Source organism: Macrobrachium rosenbergii, chromosome 42, assembly GCF_040412425.1.
Source record: "Macrobrachium rosenbergii isolate ZJJX-2024 chromosome 42, ASM4041242v1, whole genome shotgun sequence".
Classification (NCBI taxonomy): Eukaryota; Metazoa; Arthropoda; class Malacostraca; order Decapoda; family Palaemonidae; genus Macrobrachium; species Macrobrachium rosenbergii.
Window position 1 is genome coordinate 28,126,736 of NC_089782.1, and position 15,130 is coordinate 28,141,865.

Sequence of the window (15,130 nt, forward strand, 5' to 3'; positions counted from 1 at the left end):
ATATATATATATATATATATATATATATATATATATATATTCGAAGCAGAATACAACACAATCCACCACTGAGAAAAATGAATTATAAAAAAAAAGATCATAAAAAAATGACAAGAACATTTAATGGTAACGTAGCGTTTCTTGACGTCATAATATTAAAAGAACGATAGAATTTTTTTTTTCATGCCCACGAGAATAAACAAAAGACAGAAACAAGAGAGCCGACAGATATAGAAAAGGAAAGAAGAGTCAGCACTTATTTTATGTGATGGGGTCGAGGTAATGGATTGGTGTTTTTTCCGAGTCAAGAGGGAACAAGTTTATATAGGGTAGGGTTTTTTCGGTTTTTCAGACACAAGGTAAGGAAGGATGTACGTGTGAGATTTTATTATTTTTTTTTTTTTTTTTACATTTCTGTTGGGAGAGTAGAAGTGTAAGGTGAAATTTTATATATATTTTCTTCGAGGATTTCGATATCTCTCTCGGCTAGATTTGCTGGGCCTGCGTTCGATTCTCCGGCCGGCCAATGAAGAATTAGAGGAATTTTTTTTCTGGTGATAGAATATCATTCTTTTTTGTATTTTTTGTGCCGTTTCACAAGATTTATTTTTTATATTTTGTTGTTATAATTTTTATTGCCAGGTTGATATAAACCAATCGATCAATTAATTGAGTATAGTAGTTAATTATATTGCTAATTTACTATATTACTGAATGCAAAGTGTCCAGGAATTAGAGGAATTTATTTCTGGTGATAGAAATTCATTCCTCGGTATAATGTGGATCGGATTTCGCAATAAGCTGTAGGTCCCGTTGCTAGGTAACCAATTGGTTCTTAGCCACGTAAAATGAGTCTAATCCCTCGGGCCACCCTAGGAGAGCTGTTAATCAGCTCAGTGGTCTGGTTAAACTAAGGTATACTTAACTTTCTAGAACAGGTGCGTCTTCGAAATTGAAGGTAGCTACAATATGAAAATCCCTACGGTAGTTTGTAGGCGGCGCACTGTGCTCAACAGTAAAGTCTTTTGGGAAATTATTGCACCTCGTGTTATGATAAGTAAGGCTATGCACTTTGATTATGAAGTGGCTTCAGAAGTGCAAGCGAAGATGCAACGCATTACTACCCTAATACAATTCAACTTATCTTTTAAATATTTTACTTACATTTAAATCTATTTATTGATTTGTTAATTTATCTGTTTTTCTAATAACTGATCTCATCTTTCTGCGTTTCTCATTTTTACCTTCTGTTATTTCTTTCGAACGAACACATTAATATTCTTTAGAAGCTTGAATTACAAGTCATTGGCCCCTGTGGGATTGTTCCATATGAATAGGATTCATCTTTGAATAATAATAATAATAATAATAATAATAATAATAATAATAATAATAATAATAATAATAATAATAATAATAATAATAATAATAATAATAATAATAATAATAATATACCCTGTACACAAATGTTGAATCATGAGAGGTATGCAACATTGATGTCATCAGTTGCAATTAAATCAAATCTTTATTCCTATTTAGACCCAGGTAGATCACAAACCCCTTCCACCTCTCTCTCTCTCTCTCTCTCTCTCTCTCTCTCTCTCTCTCTCTCTCTCTCTCTCTCTCTCTCTCTCTCTCTCTCTCTCTCTCTCAAGCATCACACACACACACACCAGCATCCTGAATTGCATTGTCTCCATGCAACCCTTTTGCAAGTCTCTCTCTCTCTCTCTCTCTCTCTCTCTCTCTCTCTCTCTCTCTCTCTCTCTGCAAAAGTGAGGGGAAAGTTAGACACAGGCGTCTCACCTCATTGCTAAGGATCAGCTTTTTCAATTCCCCTCTCTCTTCCATCCCCTTGTCGCTTCGAAGACATGTTGGATGGGGGAGGGGAAGGGAGGGGGAAAGAGGGAGAGAGGGGGAGGGGTTGGTTTAAATCTGTATGCAAATGACCTAATGTTCGGACGATTACAGTCTCGGGTTTTTTTCCCGAGCGTTTTTTAACTATCTCGAAGAAAAGGTTTTAAGAGGTGTTGGGTAGGGGTTGGAGGTGGAGGTAGTTAGGGGAGGGTAGGGGAAGGACAAACGGGGGTTGGGGGGAGTCCAGGAGAGAGAGAGAGAGAGAGAGAATCACGTCTTGATCGTAATTACTTGCAGGTCGAAGGCGAGGCGATAAAGCGGGTTTACATTACCTGCATTTAAGTGATTGGGGCCGGCGTTGATTCCCGTTCCCGGATGCTTTGCGTTCGAGAAGGTGATGAGGTGTGTTTATGTTTTTTGTGATTCCTTTTTTTTTTTTTTTAATTCTCTTCCTGTAATTCCTTTGTTTTTCTGGAATGTATGAAATGCGAAAGGAATATGGGATGGCTTCATGTTCGAGACGGCGAGTTATATATATATATATAATATATATGATATATATACAATATATATGTATATATATACATACATATATATGTAATTAATTCCTTTTCTGCAATTCCTTTTCTCCTGGAATGTATGAAATGCGAAAGTATATGGGATGATATTGTTATAGGTTTCACTTTCTTGGCTCTTGTCTTGAACGGCAGGTATTCCTTTTTTTTCTAATTAGTCCCTGTTTACCTGTGGGAATGGTTTCAGGCTTCACCTGAAAAAAGTATTCCGTGTCAGATGGCATTACAGTCTGTTGGGATTATTGGGTTTGGGTCTCTCTCTCTCTCTCTCTCTCTCTCTCTCTCTCTCTCTCTCTCTCTCTCTCTCTCTCTCTCTTCTCTCTTTATTCTTGTTCCTTCCTTTTATTTTCTTTTCCGCGTAATCTCTTATTTTCTGGTTTTAGTCTCTCTCTCTCTCTCTCTCTCTCTCTCTCTCTCTCTGTTGTCTCTCTCTATATTTTCCCTTACTTTCCATGTAATCTCTTCTGTTTTCAGTTTCTAATACTCTCTCTCTCTCTCTCTCTCTCTCTCTCTCTCTCTCTCTCTCTCTCTCTCTCTCTCTCTCTCTCGTATTTTCTTTTTTCTTTTCCTTGTAATCTGTCAATTCTGTTTCCAGTTTGTTACATACTCTTATATTTTAGTACCCCTGTATTCTCTCTCTCTCTCTCTCTCTCTCTCTCTCTCTCTCTCTCTCGTTAGATTAGAAATTCATAGAATCATTCTGCTAAAGTGTGCCAATGCACCGGATCAAGGGGGCCTTTTAAATTGGTTTCACATAGTATGTGTAAAACTTGGCGATAGGAAACGGCAATATTCCGATCTGTTAATTGAATATTTTTTTTTTTTTTATATTTTCGTGATTTAAAAGGAATCTTAACTAGTTTTCTTTATTTTCTTGATTCAAGGGGAATTTTTTTCTAGGGAGCATGATATAGAAAGGTCAGTCTTTGTTATTTGTTGAAGTGTTACAAAGGGATTTTTCGTATTGCCGTTTTCAGTTTTGTGAATATTTTGTTTTTTACATTTTTATAGCAAGTAATTTTTTTTTTGCATATGTTCGCAGATGACTAATTTTTTTTCATTATTTTAGCAAATTATTCATTTTTGCATATTTTAGCAAATGACGCATTTTTTGCATTCTTTCAAAAAGTAACTCATTATTTTTTCATATGTTAACAAGTAACTCATTATTTAAATATTTTAGAACGGCTTTAATTTTTTGCATAACCTATCAAGTGAATTTTTGCATACTCTATGAAGTCGATTTTTGCTTATTTTGACAAGTGATACAGGCTTGCACATTTAGCAAGTGATTCATTTTTTGCACATCTTGACAAGTGACGTTATTTGCATATTTTGGCAAGGCTTTAATTTTTGCATATTTTATCAAGTGATTTTAACAAAGTGATTCAAGCTTCCATATGTGTCAAGTGACTGTTTTTTGTATATTTTAGCAAGTGACTCATTTTTGCATATTTCAGCTATGGCAAGTGACGCATTTTTGCATAGCCTATTTCAGCGATGGCAAGTGACGCATTTTTGCATATTTCAACAACTAATTCGCCTTTCGGGTCGGTGACCCCTAACTTGAATCTGAATTCCTAATTATCAATGTTCTGACCTTTCACCGAATTAGTTTACGCTATAAGGTAGTGTTTCTTAACTTTTTTTTTTTTTTTATTACCACGCCCCCCTCTAAGAGTTGGTCCTTCCCTCCACGCCCCCCTTGCATCTATGAGTAAAATTCCCTCCCAGATTTAGGGAAATTGGAAAAAAAAAGAGAAAGGGTGTCTTTATTCTTTTTGGAATGAATTAGCGACTTCTTTTTTTAAGAGAATAACGAATATAAATAGAGAATTTTGAATTTTTCCCTAGGGTTGGCCCCCCCTCCTGGAAATTGCTGACCCCCCTAGGGGGGCGCGCCCCCAAGGTTGAGAACCACAGCTTTAAGGTTTTCGCTTTATGATTTTGAGAATTATGGGGGAAGTTTGAACTAATTTAATACTAATACCATTTCCATTGCAATCGTTGTATGTGTTCTTTGAAGCGCCTGCTATTACTGTTATTATTACTGCTGTTGCTTGTACATGCTGTGCTTTGAAATGTTGCAGTGCAATTTAATATTGCTTTCCGTTAATACTTGCATAAACTCTAAATAAAACATAATCATTGTTAACGCCTTTGAGTTGCAATGCAATTTCATATTTCATTCTATTTGTTTTCATAAACTTGGAATAAAACATAATCATCATTATCGCCTTCGAGTTGCAGTGCTTTGAAATGTTGCAATGCAGTTTCATATTTCATTCTATCAGCACTTGCATAAAGGTAATAAACTATAATCATTGTGAAGACCGTATTTCAATTTGCATGCATTCTATTAAGCAATTGCGTCAATTCGGAATTAAATATGAAAGCTCTAAAACGTGAAATTGACTTCATTCCAGTGAGGCCATTGTAGTTTGCGCACGTCTCTCTCTCTCTCTCTCTCTCTCTCTCTCTCTCTCTCTCTCTCTCTCTCTCTCTGTCACACACACCCTCCCCCCTTCAGTAGTGCATCTGGTTCTGACGGAGAGAGAGAGAGAGACGCCCTTCTGTCCTAGTCATGCTGTCTGTCCTCATATTTTAAGGACATGTGAACTAGCCTTTGAAGAAGAAGAAGAAGAAGAAGATGAAGAGAGAGAGAGAGAGAGAGAGAGAGAGAGAGAGAGAGAGAGAGAGAGAGAGAGAGAGGAGGGTTCAGTTTTGAGGCTTTGTTCTTTAAATTCATTGTTTTGAATTTTTTTTATTATTAAATTTTAACTCTGCTTTATGTGATTTTCTAGTTTCGTTATATTTTTGTAATGTTAAATTTAGTCGTCATTATCTAGCGTATGTCTAGTTTCTCTCTCTCTCTCTCTCTCTCTCTCTCTCTCTCTCTCTCTCTCTCTTGTTTCTCGTTTCTCAATTTTGTTCTTTCCTGGCACTTCCTCCCGAAACTCCCATAAACCAGGCCACCCTCCCCTACCCCCACCCCTACCACTAGTACTACCCCCACCCCACCCCTCGGTTCAAGCACTCCACCCCCCAACCTTCCTCCACCCCAGTCCTTTTTCTCAAGTGGTTCCTCCAGAGGCGTCAGCCCGCGACTGCTTTGCTGATATGCCTTGAAGAATCGCGCCCATGAAATCTTGCAAGAAGCGTGGACTATATTCCTCGGGGGTTTTTGCATAAACTTCGTGCTGCTTCCCCCACCCCCTCCTCCACCTCCTCCTCCACCTCCTCTCTCTCTCTCTCTCTCTCTCTCTCTCTCTCTCTCTCTCTCTGATAAGGATCCATGTTTTCTCTACTTATATATTTGATGCTTAAAAGAAACAAAGCACTCTCTCTCTCTCTCTCTCTCTCTCTCTCTCTCTCTCTCTCTCTCTCTCTCTCTGTATTGGTTAATGGTTCACAGTTTTCGCCACTCATTTGCTATCTTAAAACAAAATCTCTCTCTCTCTCTCTCTCTCTCTCTCTCTCTCTCTCTCTCTCTCTCTCTCTCTCTCTGCGTTGGTTAAGGATTTCCAGTTTTCGCCACTCATTTGCTATCTTAAAACAAAATTTTCTCTCTCTCTCTCTCTCTCTCTCTCTCTCTCTCTCTCTCTCTCTCTCTCTCTCTGTATCGGATCTCTTTGATCATCAGATAAAGGTTTTCAATTTTCTCTATTCATTCGTTATCTTAAGAAACAAAAGGTTCTGTCTCCCAATCCACTCATATCATATGCGGCAAAGCACAAGCTATGTGTAATATATTCTATATCCTTAAAAGAAGCACAACTGTTTTTAGTTTTCAGTAAAGGAAAACTATTGTGCTGGCTTTGTCTGTCCGTCCGCACTTTTTTCTGTCCGCACTTTGTCCGCCCTCAGACCTTAAAAACTACTGAAACTAGAGGGCTGCAAATTGGAATGTTGATGATCCCCCATCCAATTATCAGACATACCAAATTGCAGCCCTCTAGCCTCAGTAATTTTTATTTTATTTTAAGGTTAAAGTTAGCCATAATCGTGCTTCTGGCAGCGATATAGGCCAGGCCACCACCGGGCCGTGGTTGAAGTTTCATGGGCCGCGGCTCACACAGAGACCACCGAAAGACAGATCTATTTTCGGTGGCCTTGATGCTGTAGCGGCTGTACAGAAAACTCGATTGCGCCGAAGAAAATTCTACGCGTTTTTTTACTTTTTTTTATAATATATCCTACATTATCCGTATCCTCTAAAGAAGGATCCTTCATCCTCGAAGGGAGTATAAGCAAGGAAAGAAGAAGCATTTTAGCTCCCCGGGCAATAACTCTGATGTATTGTATAACACCCCTCGCATTTGTAACTGATAGCAGGGAAGAGTTCTTGGGAATATATATTTATATTTATGGCTCAAATTCGAACGATTTACTGGAAACGTCTAGTTGAATACAGGACGCGTTTCTTTTGGCTGAAATATTGTAGTGGTATATAGGTACGACTATTTTGTGTGAGGTGTGTGCTTGTATACATACATACATATATATATATATATATATATATATATATATATATATATATATATATATATATATACACATATATATGTATGTCACAAAATATTTGTATATACACATGATATTTCAACAATATGTGTGTATATATATATATATATGCATATAGATAGATAGATAGATAGATAGATAGATAGACCCGGCGTCATATAGACAGATATAGGCCTGGTGTTCGATTCCCGGGATGGCCTGACGCTTTAGTTACCGTTCCTAAATTCCCCATTATTCCACCGCTGTGTAATTGATAGTTAATCGACTGTGATGGGTCGATTGCGGCTGAAGAAGAGCACAGGGCTAGCAACTTCATCCCGAAAGGAGAGAAAGAATTAGGTGATAATAATAAATAAAAATATTTTGGCGTATATTTTTCAATGCTGAGGAGAGCGTTTGAGATAAAATGTCTTGTCTGAACCAGAGGGCTGATTATAAGAAAGAAAATCTCCGTTTTTTTTTTCATGTTTGATTTTTGTTTGTATTTTGGTGGGGAGTCAAGATGCCTAACCCAACTTAGATTTATTATTAATTTCAATGTTGTGACGAAAGTTTTAGTAACCAATGGTTGAGAGAGTTATTATGAAAATCAATGTTGTGACACCAGTTTTAGCAACCATTCATTGAGAGATTTATTATTAATTTCAATGTTGTGACGCCAGTTCTAGTAACCATTAATCAATCAGTCAACGTTAATTTCAAGTCTATAACTACAACCCCCCCCCACCCAAAAAAAAAGAAGCAATCGTACATATGGCATCTTGTAGTATCCTTCGGGGAAGTTACAGCAGACACTGATAAAAAACGGCTTAAGGACCCCTCTCCCCTCCCAGCTCCCCCCTCCCCCTACCCACCACCTCTCATACAACTCTCATTCCTCCTATGACGTGTATCCCCCACCCCCCACCCCCAGTTCAGGAAATATGTATCCCCTAAGATGAAAGAAAAAAATATATATATGATAGTGCCTGTAGCATTTCATATAGTGGGGGCATATTTTCTTCTGCTATAGCTACATGGCAGGAGAGGGGGGGGGGGAGGAGGAGGGGGAAGAAAGGGGGTTAGGGTTGGATGTCTAGTGATATTTTACTTTTATGGCAGAGAATGGAATTTTTTTTCCTTATTTTTTTTTTCGAAAGGGGGAACTGGGTAAGTTTTTTTTTTTAAATAGTTGAAATAAGGCTTGCTTTTTTTCTGTCTTTTTATCTATCTATCTGTCTGTCTGTCTGTCTGTCTATATATATATAAATATATATAGTATATATAATTATGTATATGATATATAATCATTTATATAATATATACATAATATATAATACATAGCCTAATCATTTTTTCTATACTGTATATATAATTGTTATTAAAATGGGAGTTTGCATTATGGCTTTTAATAATAATAATAATAATAATGATAATAATAATAATAATGATGATGATGGTATTAGATTCGTAACTCTTATACCATCACCGTTGTAGATATTCTCAATAACAGTTATTCTGTTATTCACGTAAGTAATATCATTCTCTCTCTCTCTCTCTCTCTCTCTCTCTCTCTCTCTCTCTCTCTCTCTCTCTCTCTCTCTCTCTCTGCAGTTCCCCTCAAGACATTTTCTGGGCGAAGGAGCAAAGAAAACGAAAATGTGAGAGATTGCTTTTGAAAAGAGGCAGCGATTGTAAATTATGCTTTCCTTGTTGCTCTATATTACTGCTTTTAACACTTGAGTGGGATTTATAGCGTTGCCTTTAATGGCCCTGAACGTTTTATTTCGCGGGAAGAGAAGAGAGAGAGAGAGAGAGAGAGAGAGAGAGAGAGAGAGAGAGAGAGAGAGAGAGAGAGAGAATTTGTGGCGGGACGAAGATGGAAAATCTGAGGATATATATATATATATATAAATTTTTTTTCTTTCTTTCTTTATATTAAGTACGGCAGCAAATCGAAGCGTGCTGCTACTATAGCTGCTGGTATTACTACTGCTGCTATTACCGCTACTAATACTAATAGTAGCAGCGTTAATAGTGTCTTTTTACTGTCTACTACTAATAAAATTATCGAAAATAATTAATGCTACCAGTACTACTGCAATGAGCAGCACCTTAATGATGTCGATGCTATTAGCTATCGTCACTTATGCTACTCCCTCTGATTTTAATAATGATAAGTAGTGAGTAAAGATGATGTGTCTGTCTGCTTGCCTGCTTGCCTGCCTGTTACTTTAACGGTCAGAGGACATCGAACCTGGCATAACACCAATCACACCCTCTGCCTCTTGTCATTCCTTCTCAATTCCTGTGTTGCTCGGTTTGTGAATTACTTTGGTTTCCTGGTGGCGTTCGTTCTTCGCCCCTTCCTGTGTTGCCTTGTTTCGTATCGCCGTTATTCCTTGCGAAAATTGCGTTATTTGTTATCGTAGTTCCTTGCTAATGCTTTGATTCTTTGACTGTTGCTGTGTTGGTCTGTGCTGGAGTTGAACTTATTATTATTATTATTATTATTATTATTCAGAAGATGAAGCATGTTCATATAGGCAAGCCCACAGGGGCCATTGACTTGAAATTCAAGTCTTCCTTGTGTCCTTTCCCACGCTGCTTAGCGTGATATTGTAGTTCCTTGCTACGTCTTCGAAATATATATATATATATATATATATATATATATATATATATATATATATATATATATATATATATATATATATATATGTGTGTATATATATATATATATTTATATATATGTGTATATATATATATATATATATATATATATATATATATATATATATATATATATATATATATATATAATCTATTATTCTCAGTCCTTCCTGTGTTTCTTTGTTGTTGTGTTGTATCGTAGTTCCTTGTTACGTCTTCGTTATTGTCTGTTCCTATAATGCTTTGTTCATGAGTTGTCGTTGTTCCATTTATTTTCTGTCTATTCCTCTAATGCTTTGTTCATGAGTCACCATTATTTAGCATCTGTCTGTTCTTGTAGTGCTCTGTTCATGAGATGCCTTTGTTCCATTTATCATGTGCCAGTATAATGCTTTGTTCATGAGATGCCTTTTGTTCCATTTATCATGTGTCCATTCCTATATTGCTTTGTTCATGAGATGCATTTGTTCTTTTTAATATCTGCCTATTCCTATAAAACAATGATCATGAGATGACTTCGTTTCATTTACTATCTGTCCATTCCTATAATGCTCTGTTCATTAGAGGCCTTTGTTCCGTCAGTTATCTGTCTGTTTCTATAATGTTCTGTTCACGAGTTACCTTTGTTCCATTAATTATCTGTCTGTTCCTATATTGCTCTGTTCATGAGATGCCTTCGTTTTGTTCCTTTAATAATGGTATGTTCCAAGTATTATCTATCGAATCCTTTATTTTATTATTTATATAATTCTATAATGCTTTGTTCATATAATTCTATAATGCTTTGTTCATTAGCCTAGATTCCTTTCTTCCAGTTATCATTTGTCCATTTTTATATTGCTCTGTTCAGTAGATTCCTTTCTTCCATTTATCATGTCCTTTACTATATTGCTCTGTTCAGTAGATTCCTTTCTTCCAGTTATCATTTGTCCATTTTTATATTGCTCTGTTCAGTAGATTCCTTTCTTCCATTTATCATGTCCTTTACTATATTGCTCTGTTCAGTAGATTCCTTTCTTCCAGTTATCATGTGTCCATTCCTATATTGCTCTGTTCATTAGATTCCTTTCTTCCATTTATCTTGTGTCCATTCCTGTATTGCTCTGTTCAGTAGATTCCTTTCTTCCAATTCTCATTTGTCCATTCCTATATTGCTCTGTTCATTAGATTCCTTTCTTCCATTTATCATGTGTCCATTCCTATATTGCTCTGTTCAGTAGATTCCTTTCTTCCAATTATCATGTGTTCATTCCTATATTGCTCTGTTCATTGGATTCCTTTCTTCCAATTATCATGTGTCCATTCCTATATTGCTCTGTTCATTAGATTCCTTTCTTCCATTTATCTTGTGTCCATTCCTATATTGCTCTGTTCATTAGATTCCTTTCTTCCAATTCTCATTTGTCCATTCCTATATTGCTCTGTTCAGTAGATTCCTTTCTTCCAGTTATCATGTGTCCATTCCTATATTGCTCTGTTCATTAGTGACCTAGTGTTCCATGCCACTTCATTAAACCTGTCCTCCATCGCTATGTTCTTGACATTCTTCTTGACTTTCGAAGCCTTCCTCCTACCCCCTTCTCCTGCATTCCCTCACTCCTCCTACATTACTCCGTTAGCCACCTACCTTCCTCTCCATTCTCTGTCACATCATGCATTCCTCCTGAAGTTACCTCTCACAGCTCCCTGGAGCACTCCATTTCTCCTGAAGGTCCATCTCCAACGCATAATCCTTGTCCTCGGAAGACACACCGGGCCCTTATCAGTGACAGCCGAATTCTTATCTTGCCGCCGTTAACGACTGTATATTCGCCCTGTAATCACAGTTTATCGCCGGAGTGGATGTGTGTGTGTGTGTGTCTGTGTCGTTTATACTGTATATATATCTCCGTGTGGAGGTTGGAGATAAGACCTCGAGATAAGGATGGGTGTGTTTAAGGTGCTGTTCGGGAGTGCTTGCTGGATTTGTGTGTTGAGGAAGTATGGCTTTATAATAATAATAATAATAATAATAATAATAATAATAATAATAATAATAATAATAATAATAATAATGGAGATAAGAAGGGTGTTTAGGTGCGGTGCTGTTTGGGAGTGCTTGCTTGATTTAGCTGTGGAGAAAGTTAGTTTTAATGATAATAATGCTGCTGATGATAATAAAATTTACAATGTAGAAACAATGCAGTACATAGCATTAACATACTTTGATATACGGCTGCAACCAAACAGTTGCTTAGAGGAATAATAATAATAATAATAATAATAATAATAATAATAATAATAATAATAATAATAATAATAATAATAATAATGACAGAACGGCCATTCTATTCATTGAAGTTTATTTGAGAGAAGGTCTTCCTCCTGAAATAATAATAATCATAATGATAATACAATAAGGATGATGATGATAGATTTAATAATAATAATAATAATAATAATAATAATAATAATAGAATCTGCAGATTACATAAGGGTGGCAGCGAAGTGATATGATGCTAGACTTTTGTTATTGATTAGTGGGTCATGAGTTGAGTAGGTCACTGGGTGTCATGTTGGTGTGTGGTGTCATAGGAAATGATTCATCCGGTGTCATGCGAATTATTCATAAGTCTAAATGGTACTTAATCTGTTAAACATTTGTAATTCAGTATTTTTTATATACATTTTTTTTTTACAAATATTTGCTGTTTTTTAATCGGTTGTATGTTAAATGTTACCTGATCTATTACATATTTGTTGGTATGTAAACAATTTTTATTATAAATTTTATTGTGTCTTTTTTTTACAAATATTTGCAGATTTTTAATATTTTTTCATTCTAAATGTTACTGATCTGTTTCACTTTTTTGGTATAAAAATTATATATTTTTCTTAACAGATATTTGCAGTTTTATAATATTCGGTTTTATTCTAAATGCTACCCGCTCTATTACACATTTGCTGGTATATAACATTTTTTACTATAATTTTTTTTTTCAAGTATGTGCAGTTTCATTCCAAATACTGACTTTTCCGTCTAAGTTTTTCAACAGTTTACCCCAAATTCCCTTTTTCCTCGGTGCAAATCTATTGTCTTGAATTGTTATATAGATTTTGCGTTTGAGTTTTGTAAAATTAAATTTCATACCTGCCTGACAACCAGTAGGCCTATGTAAGCCATTCGTATGCATCTAGGTTTTGACCCAGATTTGTATCTCGCGGGTCTGAATCTTAGGCCTACCTCCAGCTCCTAATTAATTTGTGAACGTTCGTTGTAAGTCTTCTCATCTTCCTTGTAAGGATATTGGCACTTGACGTCCTTTTGTGTCACATGATCTGTTTTTTTTTTTTATTATGTATTGATAAACTTTTATATTTGTACATGGGATAGGCTTAATTACTTGCTTCTCAGTTCAGTGTTGTTCATGTTCTTTTATGGGATTTTAATAGTGATGAAGAGTCTCTCTCTCTCTCCCTCTCTCCACCAGAACCCTCTTTTGAATTCTCTTCCTCGCCCTCGCCCTCCCCCTTCCCTCCCTCCCCCTCCCTTCATCCATCCATCTCCCTCTTTCTCCTCAAGCTTTCCCCTCACTCCTCCTCCTCTTTCACCTCACTCCTCATCTCTCTCCTCACTCCTCCTCTCTCCCCTCACTCCTCCTCCTCCTCCTCTTTCCCCTCACTCCTCCTCCTCCTCCTCCTCCTCCTCCTCCTCCTCCTCCTCGCAGATAATTTATCAGGAATCGTTGCTTAATTACATGCAGAGTCGCAGACGGTTAGATATCTCTCGCAATATATCCGGGTATTAGTTACTCCTTTGAGCCTTACACTGTTCCCCATATCCTGGTATTTAGGTGCTCTTGCAGTATGCAACTGAAAAGGGAAGAGAGAGAGAGAGAGAGAGAGAGAGAGAGAGAGAGAGAGAGAGAGAGAGAGAGAGAGAGAGAGAGAGAGAGGATTGGTGATGACGTTACGGTGGATGTAAGTGGATATTGACTAATTGACGTGTAAGCAAAAAAGGATTTAGTTTTTATTTTGTTGGAGAATAGACGATGCTATGCTAAAAGTCAAGTTTTAGTTGTAGAATATATTATGGTTTATGTACGTGTATGTATGTATGTATATATATATATATATATATATATATATATATATATATATATATATATATATATATATGTATATATATGCATATATGTGTACACACGTGTGTATATAATATATATATATATATATATATATATATATATATATTGATTGATTGATTGAATAATTAAAACGTGCAAAGTATATAGCCTATATGCTATATAAACTGTAGTTATATTTACTTTAGCTATGAAATGGTAAGGTTGAGTGATTGTATAGAAATTATGCTAAAATGTACTATGTATCTAAACATATACTCAAGCCCACGCGCATGACCACAAACACACACACACACACACACACGCACACACACACACACACACACACACACACACACACACACGCATACCAATGGAGACTGACAGTGCCAAATGTAATCTGGCAGGAAATGACATACACATTGTTGCCTTTATTTAAAATTATAATCACTTTATAATTTTTAATTATCATTTTTGTATTAATTAACTTAATAGAAAAACGGGACCAACAAATTTATTCCTCAGTGTTGGGGATTTAAATTCCACCTCCCCCCCCTCTTTGGGGAATCTTAATCCCTGCGGCGGGGCGGACCTATTTGTCAACCCTGCTGCCTTGACGCACAAATGCTATTTTTATGAATTATACAGTATTTCCCCGTGGTCTCTTCAAACGTCAGGTGGGCCAACAGCAGCTGCAGTTAGTACGAAGCTAGGAGCCCTGGGATTGGTTAGTGGGGGTTTGGGGAGGGGGAAAGGGTGTCATACTATTAATCAGGGTGGGGTTGGAGGGTTAAGGGTGCCATATTGCTACAAGGGTAAGCTGCGTTTTGGGGACTTGAAATTTGGGGATACGGTCAGAAAGATGGCTACCGACCGGGAAGGGCAAATGATTGCTGAGAATGTTAATGTTTTTTTTATAAGAATGTTAATGTTTTTTTTTCAAAGGGGCTGAACTAATTAATTGTTATACTCTTTTTATGAAGAGTATGTGTTCAAGGTAACTATAAGAAAGCCGTGACGTTAGCCTCAAGAAAATTCTTGATTATTATTATTATTATTATTATTATTATTATTATTATTATTATTATTATTATTATTATAAAAACGCCAAGGACACCAACGTATGCCACTACTCATGCGCTAATCATAATGATACATGTTGTAACCAAAGTACATTATAAATATAGTGCTTACAGTAACAGAAGTATAGTTCAACTATATCTTGTTCACTTTAAATAGGAATACTGTGCTATCATATCATCTGGGGAATTACATAAAATAATTAAACGCAGTTCAAGGAATAGTAATTTGTTTCATTTTTTTATTTGCATTTTCACTTTTCTGTTTTGTCCTTCCCCAATAGATGTGTTGCAGTATATGATTTGGCGTTTGCTTTGTTACTCCATTACCTGGTTTGAT

General features: G+C 36.3%; 1 protein-coding gene across 14 annotated transcripts in view; it reads left to right on the top strand.

Moving 5' to 3' along the window:
• LOC136828121 (protein draper-like) overlaps positions 1-15,130 on the top strand; it is a 321,250-nt gene that overhangs the window by 39,384 nt on the left and 266,736 nt on the right. The window lies entirely within an intron of this gene.